We start from the raw sequence: 16,624 nt of genomic DNA on the forward strand, positions 1-16,624 counted from the left end.
TCTCCTTTTATATCTTTTTATACGTTCGTAAACACTGCCTACCTTTTGGAGTAAAATATATAAAATTACTAGCTTTGTATCTCCTTGCTCAATAACGTACGGTCACGTCCTCTGAAGTAAATTACGCTACTAATTGGGTTGGCTCCTGACCCATTACCAATTCAGGAACAGGAGCTGGTGGCAGCGGAAAGTGTCCTGAGCCGTTGGGAAAACTGGTAGCGACAGACAGCGTTGATAATTATTGTTCCCGCCTAAGTGGGAGCAGTTATATCGCCCTCGCTGCAGTGTGCCCATTAGCCAGTGTAGTAAGACAACCTTTCTGGAGACAAATTATCGTAGGTGCAGTACCCTGTCTGACCTGAGGGTAAGAGGGGCGCCAGAGAGCTGCAAGTTCCAAACTGGAACTGGAATATAGATAAATCCCCTTGATAAAAGAACTGGGGCCAACCAAACTACCCCGGTTCATGACATATTGGTGTCAGCGGTGGGGATGATAAAAATATCCCCCCTGTGATTCGTGACATATGGATATTAAAATTGTGTAGGTTTTGTTATAATTGTTGAAGTAAAACAAAAACAGTTTAGACCGCACCAACGCCTCTATAAATTAGCTGACACTGCTCACCTGCAGTGGAGGTCTAGTCTTTAGATTCCGGGTGCTGTAGCCGAATAAACAAATGGAACAATCCAAAGCAGAAGAGAAAAGAGGCAGCACTCACCGATCTTCCGAGACAGGTAAATTTATTACTCACAATAAAACCTTCACGGCTGGGGGTGCTGAGATTCTGAGTGCGGCAAGCCTGATGACGGCCGTTTCGTGCCTAACGGGTGCTTCTATGGGTCAGCCTGCGAAACGGCTGTCGTCAGGCTTGCCGCACTCAGAATCTCAGCACCCCCGGCCGTGAAGGTTTTATTGTAATAAATTTACCTGTCTCGGAAGATCGGTGAGTGCTGCCTCTTTTCTCTTCTGCTTTGGTTTGTTAGAATTGTTGCCTATGCAATGTACTGTCTTGCATCTCTCTTTGGCATGAGTCACCCCAGTTTATTGTTTGGTTTTAATATGAATAATAAATATATATTTTTCATCTACCTCGAATTGTACACTTCTTGACCCGAGATTTTCTTCCATCGTCATCATATATTAAGATTTGATTTATGTATAAACGTGTGACGCTGAGTCACTACTCACTGACAAGCCTAGAGAAAGGGTAGACAGGAGGTCTGAGGTCAGATACCAGGAGGGCACAAGATAAACAGCTGCAGGACAAAGTCGTGGTCAGGAAACAGTCCAGGGTCAAATACCAGGAGGGTACGTCAAGACTAGGAAGTAAGAAAAACAGACAGTCAGAGGCCAAGTACGGGGTCAGGTACCTGCAGTCAGAAAGCGGCAAGAGCAGAAGGGATAATCCACATGAATAGTCACGACAAAGCCTACGTCCGGCAACAAGATCAGAGAAAGACACAATCAGACAGAGCTAAGCACATACCAAACTAAGCTCAGCTACAGCTGACACTGATCTGCTCACAGCTAGCCAGCTAAATAACTAGAAAATTACCAAAGATGAGAGGCGCCTGGGGAAATGCCTGAAGCAAGCCCAGATTGAGCAGCAGGGCTGTTGATCAAAATGCTGTGAGCCCAGAATGCCCCAGGATCAGATTGGATGAATGGACTGTCAGTCACAACACTGACAGTTCAGCATACATCAGATCCCATTGCGAGGTTGAGTCATCACTCACAGCCTCCCTAGTCCATAGTAAAGATGAGAAAATGACAAAAAGATTTCCCACATTCTGAATATGAATACAGCTTTTCTCTGTATGATTTCACTCATGTCTAACAAGATTTGATTTACTGAAGATTTCCCACACATTGAACATGAATATAGCTTATCTCCTGTGTGAGTTCTCCTATGTTTAACAAGTTGTGATTTCTCTGTAAAGCATTTTTCACATTGTAAACATGAAAACGGTTTCTTCCCTGTGTGAATTCTTAGATGTGTTACAAGATTTGCTTTTTGGATAAAACATTTCCCACATTATGAACATGAATGTGACTTCTCTCCTGTATGAATTCTCTGATGTCTAATAAGATGCCCTTTAACCGCGAAGGACTTCCCACATTCTGAACATGAAAATGGCTTTTCTCTTGCGTGATATCTCTGATGCATAATAAGAGTCCCTTTTTGTGTGAAGGATTTCTCACATTCTGAACATGAAAATGGCCTTTCTCCTGTGTGAATTCTCTGATGTATAATAAGACTACTGTTACGTTTGAAGGATTTTCCGCATTCTGAACATGAAAATGGCCTTTCTCCTGTGTGAATTCTCTGATGTTTAATAAGAGTCCCTTTTTCTGTGAAGGATTTCTCACATTCTGAACATGAAAATGGCCTTTCTCCTGTGTGAATTCTCTGATGTATAATAAGACTATTGTTACGTTTGAAGGATTTCCCACATTCTGAACATGAAAATGGCTTTTCTCCTGTGTGAATTCTCTCATGTAGAACACATTTTGATTTACTTGGAAAGCATTTCCCACATTCTGAACAGGAGTATGGCTTCTCTCCTTCATGTTTCCTTTGAGTTAGATAATCTGAGCTTTTAGTAAATTTCTTGTGACACTGAAATCTTGTATCCACTTTGTCACCTGGAATTGTGGTAACAATACGAGATTGCTCAGGAGAGGGTTCCTCATCATTAGGAGGATTATAAGAAAGTGAAGTACTGTGAAGTCCAGGAGGTCCATGAAGGGTAATGAGGTATTCTCCATAAGAGTGCTTCCTGATATCTTCTTTTTTACAATTTAGTGACAAACTGCTATTATCACAAGGATTTCCTATAAAGATGAAAGATAAAATTCACAAAAGGGATTTTGAAATTTGATGGAGCTCAAAATGAAGACCCTTGTCAGTGAAAGTACAGGTAATAAGGAAGACAACTACATGCCATAACATTATCACAATAGGTAAAGTGAATAACATTTATAAAATGGCGACATTGGCACAAATCGACCTCTAAAAATTAACCTTCATTAATGTATTTAAAAGGGTCAAAAATACTTGATTATGTTATAAAGGTGAAAAAATGGAGGGTCAATAGGGGAAAAAAAGAAAAACCTAGGACTAATGTCTCCCTAGATGAGCCCTAAAGTTCACCCTACCTGCCAGCGGAGGATGGCACCCTAGTGGAAGACGTGATGGCACCCCCGCTGAATGCGCTACGGACCCTAATGCACCCTGAACATCCTACACACTATAATATAGACAAAAAAAACACACACATACAAAAACAATTAAAGGGACCATCCAAGATATAAATATCTCTTAGTTATTGCTGTATGTTCCAGGAAGGATGCAGACAAGATGTGTAGTCACATTAATACCCCAACAAAGATGATATGGCCAGAGCAATCACATTAATAGTCATCTTTGGGGCTACAATTTAGACAAAGAAAATCTGATCCGTATCGCTATTACACAGCGCCTATAATATTTATATGGTCTTCAATATACTAATGGAACACCAATCAAATGGGTGCACAGTCAGATATCACATGACAAGGTACTATTAGATAATTAGCTTCTTTCTGTTTCCTTAATTCAAAAGCCTAATGCCCAATGTGATACCTTCTATTCGCCCCCCCCCAAAAAAAATGGGTGCACAACTGAACATAAATTCGCCATACAAAAATCCCACACAATATAGGTATTAATCCACTCTCCTCCTCCTCTAATTTCAGAAACCAGTGGTTTCCTGGGTCTCACAATTTTCCCGATGGATAACGACACACACTGGAGAGAGTGGACCTGCGGGAGAAGAATCACCTCTCCATCCCTTTAGCGGATTCCTCCGATGTCTTATCATGGAAAGGTCGAAGCTGACGCCAACCTCTGTACCACTGTACCTCTATACCACCCGATACAGTCTGGCTCTGGAGAGTGAGCTGGCAGTGGTGGGGGGCGAGGACCATTTTCCGGATCACATGAACACATCTCGTGTGTTAAAGGTTAGGGTCCTGCTGGATTGACAGTCCACGCCGTACACTTTGTCTCTACGTGGGATAACAGAGGGAATATTCACACTATTTCCCTACAAAAGGTTAAGAAAAATCCTTCAGAAAAAGAAAAAACGTAAAAAATTATTGAAAGATGCCAAAAACCGGTGTACATATGGGTCTACTGAAAAACCCGTGTCCGCGTCCTTCTGACACTTAGGCTAGTTTCACATTTGCGTTTAAAAACGCAGCGTTTAAAACGCAAACGCTGGTGGTGAAAAAAACGCATATAAACGCGTACAAACGCTGCGTTTTTGCATGTGGTAAAAAAAGCCTCGTTTTAACGCGTTTACATGCGTTTGCGTTTTTGAAACGCATGATGAGAAGTGTGTGACAGCTGCCAATCATAAAAATCAACTAGAAAACCCACTATAAATAGAAATAGCTAGGGTAAGGGTCCCTAGGGTTAGGGGTAGGGTTTGGATCCCTTTATCACCTTGATGGTGGGGGGATAGGGCTAGGGTTAGGATCCCTTTATCACCTTGATGGTGGGGGGTTAGGGCTAGGGTTAGGATCCCTTTATCACCTTGATGGTGGGGGGTTAGGGCTAGGGTTAGGATCCCTTTATCACCTTGATGGTGGGGGGTTAGGGTTTGGATCCCTTTATCACCTTGATGGTGGGGGGTTAGGGTTTGGATCCCTTTATCACCTTGATGGTGGGGGGTTAGGGTTTGGATCCCTTTATCACCTTGATGGTGGGGGGTTAGGGTTTGGATCCCTTTATCACCTTGATGGTGGGGGGTTAGGATCCCATTATCACCTTGATGGTGGGGGGTCAGGGTTTGGATCCCTTTATCACCTTGATGGTGGGGGGTTAGGGTTTGGATCCCTTTATCACCTTGATGGTGGGGGGTTAGGGTTTGGATCCCTTTATCACCTTGATGGTGGGGGGTTAGGTTTAGGATCCCTTTATTACCTTGATGGTGGGGGGTTAGGGCAGGGTTAAGGGTAGGGTTTGGATCCCTTTATCACCTTGATGGTGGGGGGGTTAGGGTTTGGATCCCTTTATCACCTTGATGGTGGGGGGTTAGGGGTAGGGCTTGGATCCCTTTATCACCTTGATGGTGGGGGGTTAGGGTTTGGATCCCTTTATCACCTTGATGGTGTGGGGATAGGGCTAGGGTTAGGATCCCTTTATCACCATGATGGTGTGGGGATAGGGCTAGGGTTAGGGGTAGGGTTTGGATCCCTTTATCACCTTGATGGTGGGGGGTTAGGGTTTGGATCCCTTTATCACCTTGATGGTGGGGGGGTGGCTTATCAGTGTGTAGACTAGTTTTTTCTCTATGGAAACGCATGCGTTAAAAAACGCAACCAAACGCATGTGCTTAAAAACGCATGCGTTTACATAGACAGCAATACTGTCATGATCCCAATGGCAGGGGATCACAAAAAGGACAAGCACAGATACAAACAAGCTCTAGGGCGATGGAACCTGAGCTGACCGCGACCCTGAACCTAACACACAAATAAAAGTAGCCAGGGAACGTGCCTACGATGATGCTAGACGTCTCGCTCCAGCCGAAGATCTAACTTCCCCTATCAGAAGAAACACAGACCTCTCTTGCCTCCAGAGAAATACCCCACAGCAAATAGCAGCCCCCCACATATAATGACGGTGAAATGAGAGGAAAGCACATACGTAGTATGAAAACAGTTTCAGCAAAATGAGGCCCGCTAAAGCTAGATAGCAGAGGATACAAAAGTGAACGGCGCGGTCAGCGAAAAACCCTTCAAAAAACCATCCTGAAATTACTTGAACTCATGTGCCAACTCATGGTACATGAAAAGCAATTTCAGCCCACTAGAGCAACCAGCAGCAGAGAATCACATATCTGCAGGCTGGACTAAAAACCAAATTAAGCAAAACACAAAACAGGAAAATCCAAACTTAGCTTGTCCAGAAGGTTCTAGGAGCAGGGAGCAGAGGTAACAAGACACACTGGATACATTGATAACCGGCGAGGAAATGCCAGCAAAGCCAGGTTAAATAGGAAACTCCCATATGCTGATGGAACAGGTGGAACCCAGAAACCCAGGAAAGACAAGTCACCCAGTACCATCAGTAACCACCAGAGGGAGCCCAAAAACAGAACTCACAACACAATACGTTTTTTTGCGGCAAAAAACGCCTCTAGAAATTACTACATGTTGCATTTCCGCAACAAAACGCAAGCATAGAAACGACGCATGCATCGTCAAACGCGGCAAAACGCATACAAAAAAAAGCATGCGTTTTTAATGTTAAATATAGGGAAAAAAACGCATGCGTTTATATGCGTTAAAACGCAGCGGCAATTATGTCGTTCAAAAGTACAACTTGTCCCTGCAAAAAAATAAGCCATATTGACGGAAAAATAAAAAAAAGTTATGGGTCTGGGAAGGAGGGGAGCGAAAAACGAAAATACCCAGGGTCATGAAGGGGTTATCCGGGTCACCCAGCTACCCCAGGTGTAGTCTTAAATTGAAGCTAACCTCGTGAGAAGACATGCAATACGTTCGTCGTCACTCTACGAGGTTCCCAGAGCACGTTAGGACGAATGAGTTTTAATAAAGTTCTGAGTCTCTCTGGAAAGAGGAGTGGAGTCCATAGCTCCGCCAACTCAGTGATGTCACGACCAGGGGGTATAAGTGAGGGGGAGCTCATTTTTCACTAGTCTTTGCCCAGGAAAAGAGCTAACAGCAGCTCTCCAAGCTGCTTTGATGCATTTTGATGTTGTTCCTCCCCCCAGCCGCATGGTCAGCCATGATCTGAAATGATATGAGAGAACTGTAAGTGTTTTTTTCAACTTTAATCCCTTTTTATTTGTAATCGTTCTGTACATCTGATACTTGTCTCCTTTTATAATATCTTTTTATACGTTCGTAAACACTGCCTACCTTTTGGAGTAAAATATATAAAATTACTAGCTTTGTATCTCCTTGCTCAATAACGTACGGTCACGTCCTCTGAAGTAAATTACGCTACTAATTGGGTTGGCTCCTGACCCATTACCAATTCAGGAATAGGAGCTGGTGGCAGCGGAAAGTGTCCTGAGCCGTTGGGAAAACTGGTAGCGACAGACAGCGTTGATAATTATTGTTCCCGCCTAAGTGGGAGCAGTTATATCGCCCTCGCTGCAGTGTGCCCATTAGCCAGTGTAGTAAGACAACCTTTCTGGAGACAAATTATCGTAGGTGCAGTACCCTGTCTGACCTGAGGGTAAGAGGGGCGCCAGAGAGCTGCAAGTTCCAAACTGGAACTGGAATATAGATAAATCCCCTTGATAAAAGAACTGGGGCCAACCAAACTACCCCTGTTCATGACATATTGGTGTCAGCGGTGGGGATGATAAAAACATCCCCCCTTTGATTCGTGACATATGGATATTAAAATTGTGTAGGTTTTGTTATAATTGTTGAAGTAAAACAAAAACAGTTTAGACCGCACCAACGCCTCTATAAATTAGCTGACACTGCTCACCTGCAGTGGAGGTCTAGTCTTTAGATTCCGGGTGCTGTAGCCGAATAAACAAATGGAACAATCCAAAGCAGAAGAGAAAAGAGGCAGCACTCACCGATCTTCCGAGACAGGTAAATTTATTACTCACAATAAAACCTTCACGGCTGGGGGTGCTGAGATTCTGAGTGCGGCAAGCCTGATGACGGCCGTTTCGCGCCTAACGGATGCTTCTATGGGTCAGCCTGCGAAACGGCTGTCGTCAGGCTTGCCGCACTCAGAATCTCAGCACCCCCGGCCGTGAAGGTTTTATTGTAATAAATTTACCTGTCTCGGAAGATCGGTGAGTGCTGCCTCTTTTCTCTTCTGCTTTGGTTTGTTAGAATTGTTGCCTATGCAATGTACTGTCTTGCATCTCTCTTTGGCATGAGTCACCCCAGTTTATTGTTTGGTTTTAATATGAATAATAAATATATATTTTTCATCTACCTCGAATTGTACACTTCTTGACCCGAGATTTTCTTCCATCGTCATCATATATTAAGATTTGATTTATGTATAAACGTGTGACGCTGAGTCACTACTCACTGACAAGCCTAGAGAAAGGGTAGACAGGAGGTCTGAGGTCAGATACCAGGAGGGCACAAGATAAACAGCTGCAGGACAAAGTCGTGGTCAGGAAACAGTCCAGGGTCAAATACCAGGAGGGTACGTCAAGACTAGGAAGTAAGAAAAACAGACAGTCAGAGGCCAAGTACGGGGTCAGGTACCTGCAGTCAGAAAGCGGCAAGAGCAGAAGGGATAATCCACATGAATAGTCACGACAAAGCCTACGTCCGGCAACAAGATCAGAGAAAGACACAATCAGAGCTAAGCACATACCAAACTAAGCTCAGCTACAGCTGACACTGATCTGCTCACAGCTAGCCAGCTAAATAACTAGAAAATTACCAAAGATGAGAGGCACCTGGGGAAATGCCTGAAGCAAGCCCAGATTGAGCAGCAGGGCTGTTGATCAAAATGCTGTGAGCCCAGAATGCCCCAGGATCAGATTGGATGAATGGACTGTCAGTCACAACACTGACAGTTCAGCATACATCAGATCCCATTGCGAGGTTGAGTCATCACTCAGCCTCCCTAGTCCATAGTAAAGATGAGAAAATGACAAAAAGATTTCCCACATTCTGAATATGAATACAGCTTTTCTCTGTATGATTTCACTCATGTCTAACAAGATTTGATTTACTGAAGATTTCCCACACATTGAACATGAATATAGCTTATCTCCTGTGTGAGTTCTCCTATGTTTAACAAGTTGTGATTTCTCTGTAAAGCATTTTTCACATTGTAAACATGAAAACGGTTTCTTCCCTGTGTGAATTCTTAGATGTGTTACAAGATTTGCTTTTTGGATAAAACATTTCCCACATTATGAACATGAATGTGACTTCTCTCCTGTATGAATTCTCTGATGTCTAATAAGATGCCCTTTAACTGCGAAGGACTTCCCACATTCTGAACATGAAAATGGCTTTTCTCTTGCGTGATATCTCTGATGCATAATAAGAGTCCCTTTTTGTGTGAAGGATTTCTCACATTCTGAACATGAAAATGGCCTTTCTCCTGTGTGAATTCTCTGATGTATAATAAGACTACTGTTACGTTTGAAGGATTTTCCGCATTCTGAACATGAAAATGGCCTTTCTCCTGTGTGAATTCTCTGATGTTTAATAAGAGTCCCTTTTTCTGTGAAGTATTCTCACATTCTGAACATGAAAATGGCCTTTCTCCTGTGTGAATTCTCTGATGTATAATAAGACTACTGTTACGTTTGAAGGATTTCCCACATTCTGAACATGAAAATGGCTTTTCTCCTGTGTGAATTCTCTCATGTAGAACACATTTTGATTTACTTGGAAAGCATTTCCCACATTCTGAACAGGAGTATGGCTTCTCTCCTTCATGTTTCCTTCGAGTTAGATAATCTGAGCTTTTAGTAAATTTCTTGTGACACTGAAATCTTGTATCCACTTTGTCACCTGGAATTGTGGTAACAATACGAGATTGCTCAGGAGAGGGTTCCTCATCATTAGGAGGATTATAAGAAAGTGAAGTACTGTGAAGTCCAGGAGGTCCATGAAGGGTAATGAGGTATTCTCCATAAGAGTGCTTCCTGATATCTTCTTTTTTACAATTTAGTGACAAACTGCTATTATCACAAGGATTTCCTATAAAGATGAAAGATAAAATTCACAAAAGGGATTTTGAAATTTGATGGAGCTCAAAATGAAGACCCTTGTCAGTGAAAGTACAGGTAATAAGGAAGACAACTACATGCCATAACATTATCACAATAGGTAAAGTGAATAACATTTATAAAATGGCGACATTGGCACAAATCGACCTCTAAAAATTAACCTTCATTAATGTATTTAAAAGGGTCAAAAATACTTGATTATGTTATAAAGGTGAAAAAATGGAGGGTCAATAGGGGAAAAAAAGAAAAACCTAGGACTAATGTCTCCCTAGATGAGCCCTAAAGTTCACCCTACCTGCCAGCGGAGGATGGCACCCTAGTGGAAGACGTGATGGCACCCCTGCTGAATGCGCTACGGACCCTAATGCACCCTGAACATCCTACACACTATAATAGAGACAAAAAAAACACACACATACAAAAACAATTAAAGGGACCATCCAAGATATAAATATCTCGTAGTTATTGCTGTATGTTCCAGGAAGGATGCAGACAAGATGTGTAGTCACATTAATACCCCAACAAAGATGATATGGCCAGAGCAATCACATTAATAGTCATCTTTGGGGCTACAATTTAGACAAAGAAAATCTGATCCGTATCGCTATTACACAGCGCCTATAATATTTATATGGTCTTCAATATACTAATGGAACACCAATCAAATGGGTGCACAGTCAGATATCACATGACAAGGTACTATTAGATAATTAGCTCCTTTCTGTTTCCTTAATTCAAAAGCCTAATGCCCAATGTGATACCTTCTATTCGCCCCCCCCCCCAAAAAATGGGTGCACAACTGAACATAAATTCGCCATACAAAAATCCCACACAATATAGGTATTAATCCACTCTCCTCCTCCTCTAATTTCAGAAACCAGTGGTTTCCTGGGTCTCACAATTTTCCCGATGGATAACGACACACACTGGAGAGAGTGGACCTGCGGGAGAAGAATCACCTCTCCATCCCTTTAGCGGATTCCTCCGATGTCTTATCATGGAAAGGTCGAAGCTGACGCCAACCTCTGAGGCCACTGTACCTCTATACCACCCGATGCCGTCTGGCTCTGGAGAGCGAGCTGGCAGTGGTGGGGGGCGAGGACCGGATCACATGAACACATCTCGTGTGTTAAAGGTTAGGGTCCTGCTGGATTGACAGTCCACGCCGTACACTTTGTCTCTACGTGGGATAACAGAGGGAATATTCACACTATTTCCCTACAAAAGGTTAAGAAAAATCCTTCAGAAAAAGAAAAAACGTAAAAAATTATTGAAAGATGCCAAAAACCGGTGTACATATGGGTCTACTGAAAAACCCGTGTCCGCGTCCTTCTGACACTTAGGCTAGTTTCACATTTGCGTTTAAAAACGCAGCGTTTAAAACGCAAACGCTGGTGGTGAAAAAAACGCATATAAACGCGTACAAACGCTGCGTTTTTTAGACGCATGCGTTTTTGCATATGGTAAAAAAAGCCTCGTTTTAACGCGTTTACATGCGTTTGCGTTTTTTAAACGCATGATGAGAAGTGTGTGACAGCTGCCAATCATAAAAATCAACTAGAAAACCCACTATAAATAGGAATAGCTAGGGTAAGGGTCCCTAGGGTTAGGGTTTGGATCCCTTTATCACCTTGATGGTGGGGGGATAGGGCTAGGGTTAGGATCCCTTTATCACCTTGATGGTGGGGGGTTAGGGCTAGGGTTAGGATCCCTTTATCACCTTGATGGTGGGGGGTTAGGGCTAGGGTTAGGATCCCTTTATCACCTTGATGGTGGGGGGTTAGGGCTAGGGTTTGGATCCCTTTATCACCTTGATGGTGGGGGGTTAGGGTTTGGATCCCTTTATCACCTTGATGGTGGGGGGTTAGGGTTTGGATCCCTTTATCACCTTGATGGTGGGGGGTTAGGATCCCATTATCACCTTGATGGTGGGGGGTCAGGGTTTGGATCCCTTTATCACCTTGATGGTGGGGGTTAGGGTTTGGATCCCTTTATCACCTTGATGGTGGGGGGTTAGGATCCCTTTATCACCTTGATGGTGGGGGGTTAGGTTTAGGATCCCTTTATTACCTTGATGGTGGGGGGTTAGGGCTAGGGTTAAGGGTAGGGTTTGGATCCCTTTATCACCTTGTTGGTGGGAGGATAGGGTTTGGATTCCTTTATCACCTTGATGGTGGGGGGTTAGGGTTTGGATTCCTTTATCACCTTGATGGTGGGGGGTTAGGATCCCTTTATCACCTTGATGGTGGGGGGTTAGGGCTAGGGTTAAGGGTAGGGTTTGGATCCCTTTATCACCTTGATGGTGGGGGGGTTAGGGTTTGGATCCCTTTATCACCTTGATGGTGGGGGGTTAGGGGTAGGGCTTGGATCCCTTTATCACCTTGATGGTGGGGGGTTAGGGTTTGGATCCCTTTATCACCTTGATGGTGTGGGGATAGGGCTAGGGTTAGGATCCCTTTATCACCTTGATGGTGGGGGGTTAGGGCTAGGGTTTGGATCCCTTTATCACCTTGATGGTGGGGGGGTGGCTTATCAGTGTGTAGACTAGTTTTTTCTCTATGGAAACGCATGCGTTAAAAAACGCAACCAAACGCATGTGCTTAAAAACGCATGCGTTTACATAGACAGCAATACGTTTTTTTGCGGCAAAAAACGCCTCTAGAAATTACTACATGTTGCATTTCCGCAACAAAACGCAAGCATAGAAACGACGCATGTCTGACCTGAGGGTAAGAGGGGCGCCAGAGAGCTGCAAGTTCCAAACTGGAACTGGAATATAGATAAATCCCCTTGATAAAAGAACTGGGGCCAACCAAACTACCCCTGTTCATGACATATTGGTGTCAGCGGTGGGGATGATAAAAACATCCCCCCTTTGATTCGTGACATATGGATATTAAAATTGTGTAGGTTTTGTTATAATTGTTGAAGTAAAACAAAAACAGTTTAGACCGCACCAACGCCTCTATAAATTAGCTGACACTGCTCACCTGCAGTGGAGGTCTAGTCTTTAGATTCCGGGTGCTGTAGCCGAATAAACAAATGGAACAATCCAAAGCAGAAGAGAAAAGAGGCAGCACTCACCGATCTTCCGAGACAGGTAAATTTATTACTCACAATAAAACCTTCACGGCTGGGGGTGCTGAGATTCTGAGTGCGGCAAGCCTGATGACGGCCGTTTCGCGCCTAACGGGTGCTTCTATGGGTCAGCCTGCGAAACGGCTGTCGTCAGGCTTGCCGCACTCAGAATCTCAGCACCCCCGGCCGTGAAGGTTTTATTGTAATAAATTTACCTGTCTCGGAAGATCGGTGAGTGCTGCCTCTTTTCTCTTCTGCTTTGGTTTGTTAGAATTGTTGCCTATGCAATGTACTGTCTTGCATCTCTCTTTGGCATGAGTCACCCCAGTTTATTGTTTGGTTTTAATATGAATAATAAATATATATTTTTCATCTACCTCGAATTGTACACTTCTTGACCCGAGATTTTCTTCCATCGTCATCATATATTAAGATTTGATTTATGTATAAACGTGTGACGCTGAGTCACTACTCACTGACAAGCCTAGAGAAAGGGTAGACAGGAGGTCTGAGGTCAGATACCAGGAGGGCACAAGATAAACAGCTGCAGGACAAAGTCGTGGTCAGGAAACAGTCCAGGGTCAAATACCAGGAGGGTACGTCAAGACTAGGAAGTAAGAAAAACAGACAGTCAGAGGCCAAGTACGGGGTCAGGTACCTGCAGTCAGAAAGCGGCAAGAGCAGAAGGGATAATCCACATGAATAGTCACGACAAAGCCTACGTCCGGCAACAAGATCAGAGAAAGACACAATCAGAGCTAAGCACATACCAAACTAAGCTCAGCTACAGCTGACACTGATCTGCTCACAGCTAGCCAGCTAAATAACTAGAAAATTACCAAAGATGAGAGGCACCTGGGGAAATGCCTGAAGCAAGCCCAGATTGAGCAGCAGGGCTGTTGATCAAAATGCTGTGAGCCCAGAATGCCCCAGGATCAGATTGGATGAATGGACTGTCAGTCACAACACTGACAGTTCAGCATACATCAGATCCCATTGCGAGGTTGAGTCATCACTCAGCCTCCCTAGTCCATAGTAAAGATGAGAAAATGACAAAAAGATTTCCCACATTCTGAATATGAATACAGCTTTTCTCTGTATGATTTCACTCATGTCTAACAAGATTTGATTTACTGAAGATTTCCCACACATTGAACATGAATATAGCTTATCTCCTGTGTGAGTTCTCCTATGTTTAACAAGTTGTGATTTCTCTGTAAAGCATTTTTCACATTGTAAACATGAAAACGGTTTCTTCCCTGTGTGAATTCTTAGATGTGTTACAAGATTTGCTTTTTGGATAAAACATTTCCCACATTATGAACATGAATGTGACTTCTCTCCTGTATGAATTCTCTGATGTCTAATAAGATGCCCTTTAACTGCGAAGGACTTCCCACATTCTGAACATGAAAATGGCTTTTCTCTTGCGTGATATCTCTGATGCATAATAAGAGTCCCTTTTTGTGTGAAGGATTTCTCACATTCTGAACATGAAAATGGCCTTTCTCCTGTGTGAATTCTCTGATGTATAATAAGACTACTGTTACGTTTGAAGGATTTTCCGCATTCTGAACATGAAAATGGCCTTTCTCCTGTGTGAATTCTCTGATGTTTAATAAGAGTCCCTTTTTCTGTGAAGTATTCTCACATTCTGAACATGAAAATGGCCTTTCTCCTGTGTGAATTCTCTGATGTATAATAAGACTACTGTTACGTTTGAAGGATTTCCCACATTCTGAACATGAAAATGGCTTTTCTCCTGTGTGAATTCTCTCATGTAGAACACATTTTGATTTACTTGGAAAGCATTTCCCACATTCTGAACAGGAGTATGGCTTCTCTCCTTCATGTTTCCTTCGAGTTAGATAATCTGAGCTTTTAGTAAATTTCTTGTGACACTGAAATCTTGTATCCACTTTGTCACCTGGAATTGTGGTAACAATACGAGATTGCTCAGGAGAGGGTTCCTCATCATTAGGAGGATTATAAGAAAGTGAAGTACTGTGAAGTCCAGGAGGTCCATGAAGGGTAATGAGGTATTCTCCATAAGAGTGCTTCCTGATATCTTCTTTTTTACAATTTAGTGACAAACTGCTATTATCACAAGGATTTCCTATAAAGATGAAAGATAAAATTCACAAAAGGGATTTTGAAATTTGATGGAGCTCAAAATGAAGACCCTTGTCAGTGAAAGTACAGGTAATAAGGAAGACAACTACATGCCATAACATTATCACAATAGGTAAAGTGAATAACATTTATAAAATGGCGACATTGGCACAAATCGACCTCTAAAAATTAACCTTCATTAATGTATTTAAAAGGGTCAAAAATACTTGATTATGTTATAAAGGTGAAAAAATGGAGGGTCAATAGGGGAAAAAAAGAAAAACCTAGGACTAATGTCTCCCTAGATGAGCCCTAAAGTTCACCCTACCTGCCAGCGGAGGATGGCACCCTAGTGGAAGACGTGATGGCACCCCTGCTGAATGCGCTACGGACCCTAATGCACCCTGAACATCCTACACACTATAATAGAGACAAAAAAAACACACACATACAAAAACAATTAAAGGGACCATCCAAGATATAAATATCTCGTAGTTATTGCTGTATGTTCCAGGAAGGATGCAGACAAGATGTGTAGTCACATTAATACCCCAACAAAGATGATATGGCCAGAGCAATCACATTAATAGTCATCTTTGGGGCTACAATTTAGACAAAGAAAATCTGATCCGTATCGCTATTACACAGCGCCTATAATATTTATATGGTCTTCAATATACTAATGGAACACCAATCAAATGGGTGCACAGTCAGATATCACATGACAAGGTACTATTAGATAATTAGCTCCTTTCTGTTTCCTTAATTCAAAAGCCTAATGCCCAATGTGATACCTTCTATTCGCCCCCCCCCCAAAAAATGGGTGCACAACTGAACATAAATTCGCCATACAAAAATCCCACACAATATAGGTATTAATCCACTCTCCTCCTCCTCTAATTTCAGAAACCAGTGGTTTCCTGGGTCTCACAATTTTCCCGATGGATAACGACACACACTGGAGAGAGTGGACCTGCGGGAGAAGAATCACCTCTCCATCCCTTTAGCGGATTCCTCCGATGTCTTATCATGGAAAGGTCGAAGCTGACGCCAACCTCTGAGGCCACTGTACCTCTATACCACCCGATGCCGTCTGGCTCTGGAGAGCGAGCTGGCAGTGGTGGGGGGCGAGGACCGGATCACATGAACACATCTCGTGTGTTAAAGGTTAGGGTCCTGCTGGATTGACAGTCCACGCCGTACACTTTGTCTCTACGTGGGATAACAGAGGGAATATTCACACTATTTCCCTACAAAAGGTTAAGAAAAATCCTTCAGAAAAAGAAAAAACGTAAAAAATTATTGAAAGATGCCAAAAACCGGTGTACATATGGGTCTACTGAAAAACCCGTGTCCGCGTCCTTCTGACACTTAGGCTAGTTTCACATTTGCGTTTAAAAACGCAGCGTTTAAAACGCAAACGCTGGTGGTGAAAAAAACGCATATAAACGCGTACAAACGCTGCGTTTTTTAGACGCATGCGTTTTTGCATATGGTAAAAAAAGCCTCGTTTTAACGCGTTTACATGCGTTTGCGTTTTTGAAACGCATGATGAGAAGTGTGTGACAGCTGCCAATCATAAAAATCAACTAGAAAACCCACTATAAATAGGAATAGCTAGGGTAAGGGTCCCTAGGGTTAGGGTTTGGATCCCTTTATCACCTTGATGGTGGGGGGATAGGGC

At 43.0% G+C, this 16,624-nt stretch overlaps 2 pseudogenes; both read right to left on the minus strand.

The window, feature by feature from the left end:
- Nucleotides 1–959: 959 nt before the first annotated feature.
- Nucleotides 960–2,843, minus strand: LOC138657648 (gastrula zinc finger protein XlCGF57.1-like; annotated as a pseudogene).
- A 5,008-nt stretch (nt 2,844–7,851) lies between these two features.
- The window catches only part of LOC138657556 (zinc finger protein 271-like), a 111,721-nt pseudogene continuing 102,948 nt past the window's right edge, over nt 7,852–16,624 (minus strand).

This window comes from Ranitomeya imitator, chromosome 1 (assembly GCF_032444005.1).
Source record: "Ranitomeya imitator isolate aRanImi1 chromosome 1, aRanImi1.pri, whole genome shotgun sequence".
In the NCBI taxonomy this organism is placed as follows: domain Eukaryota; kingdom Metazoa; phylum Chordata; class Amphibia; order Anura; family Dendrobatidae; genus Ranitomeya; species Ranitomeya imitator.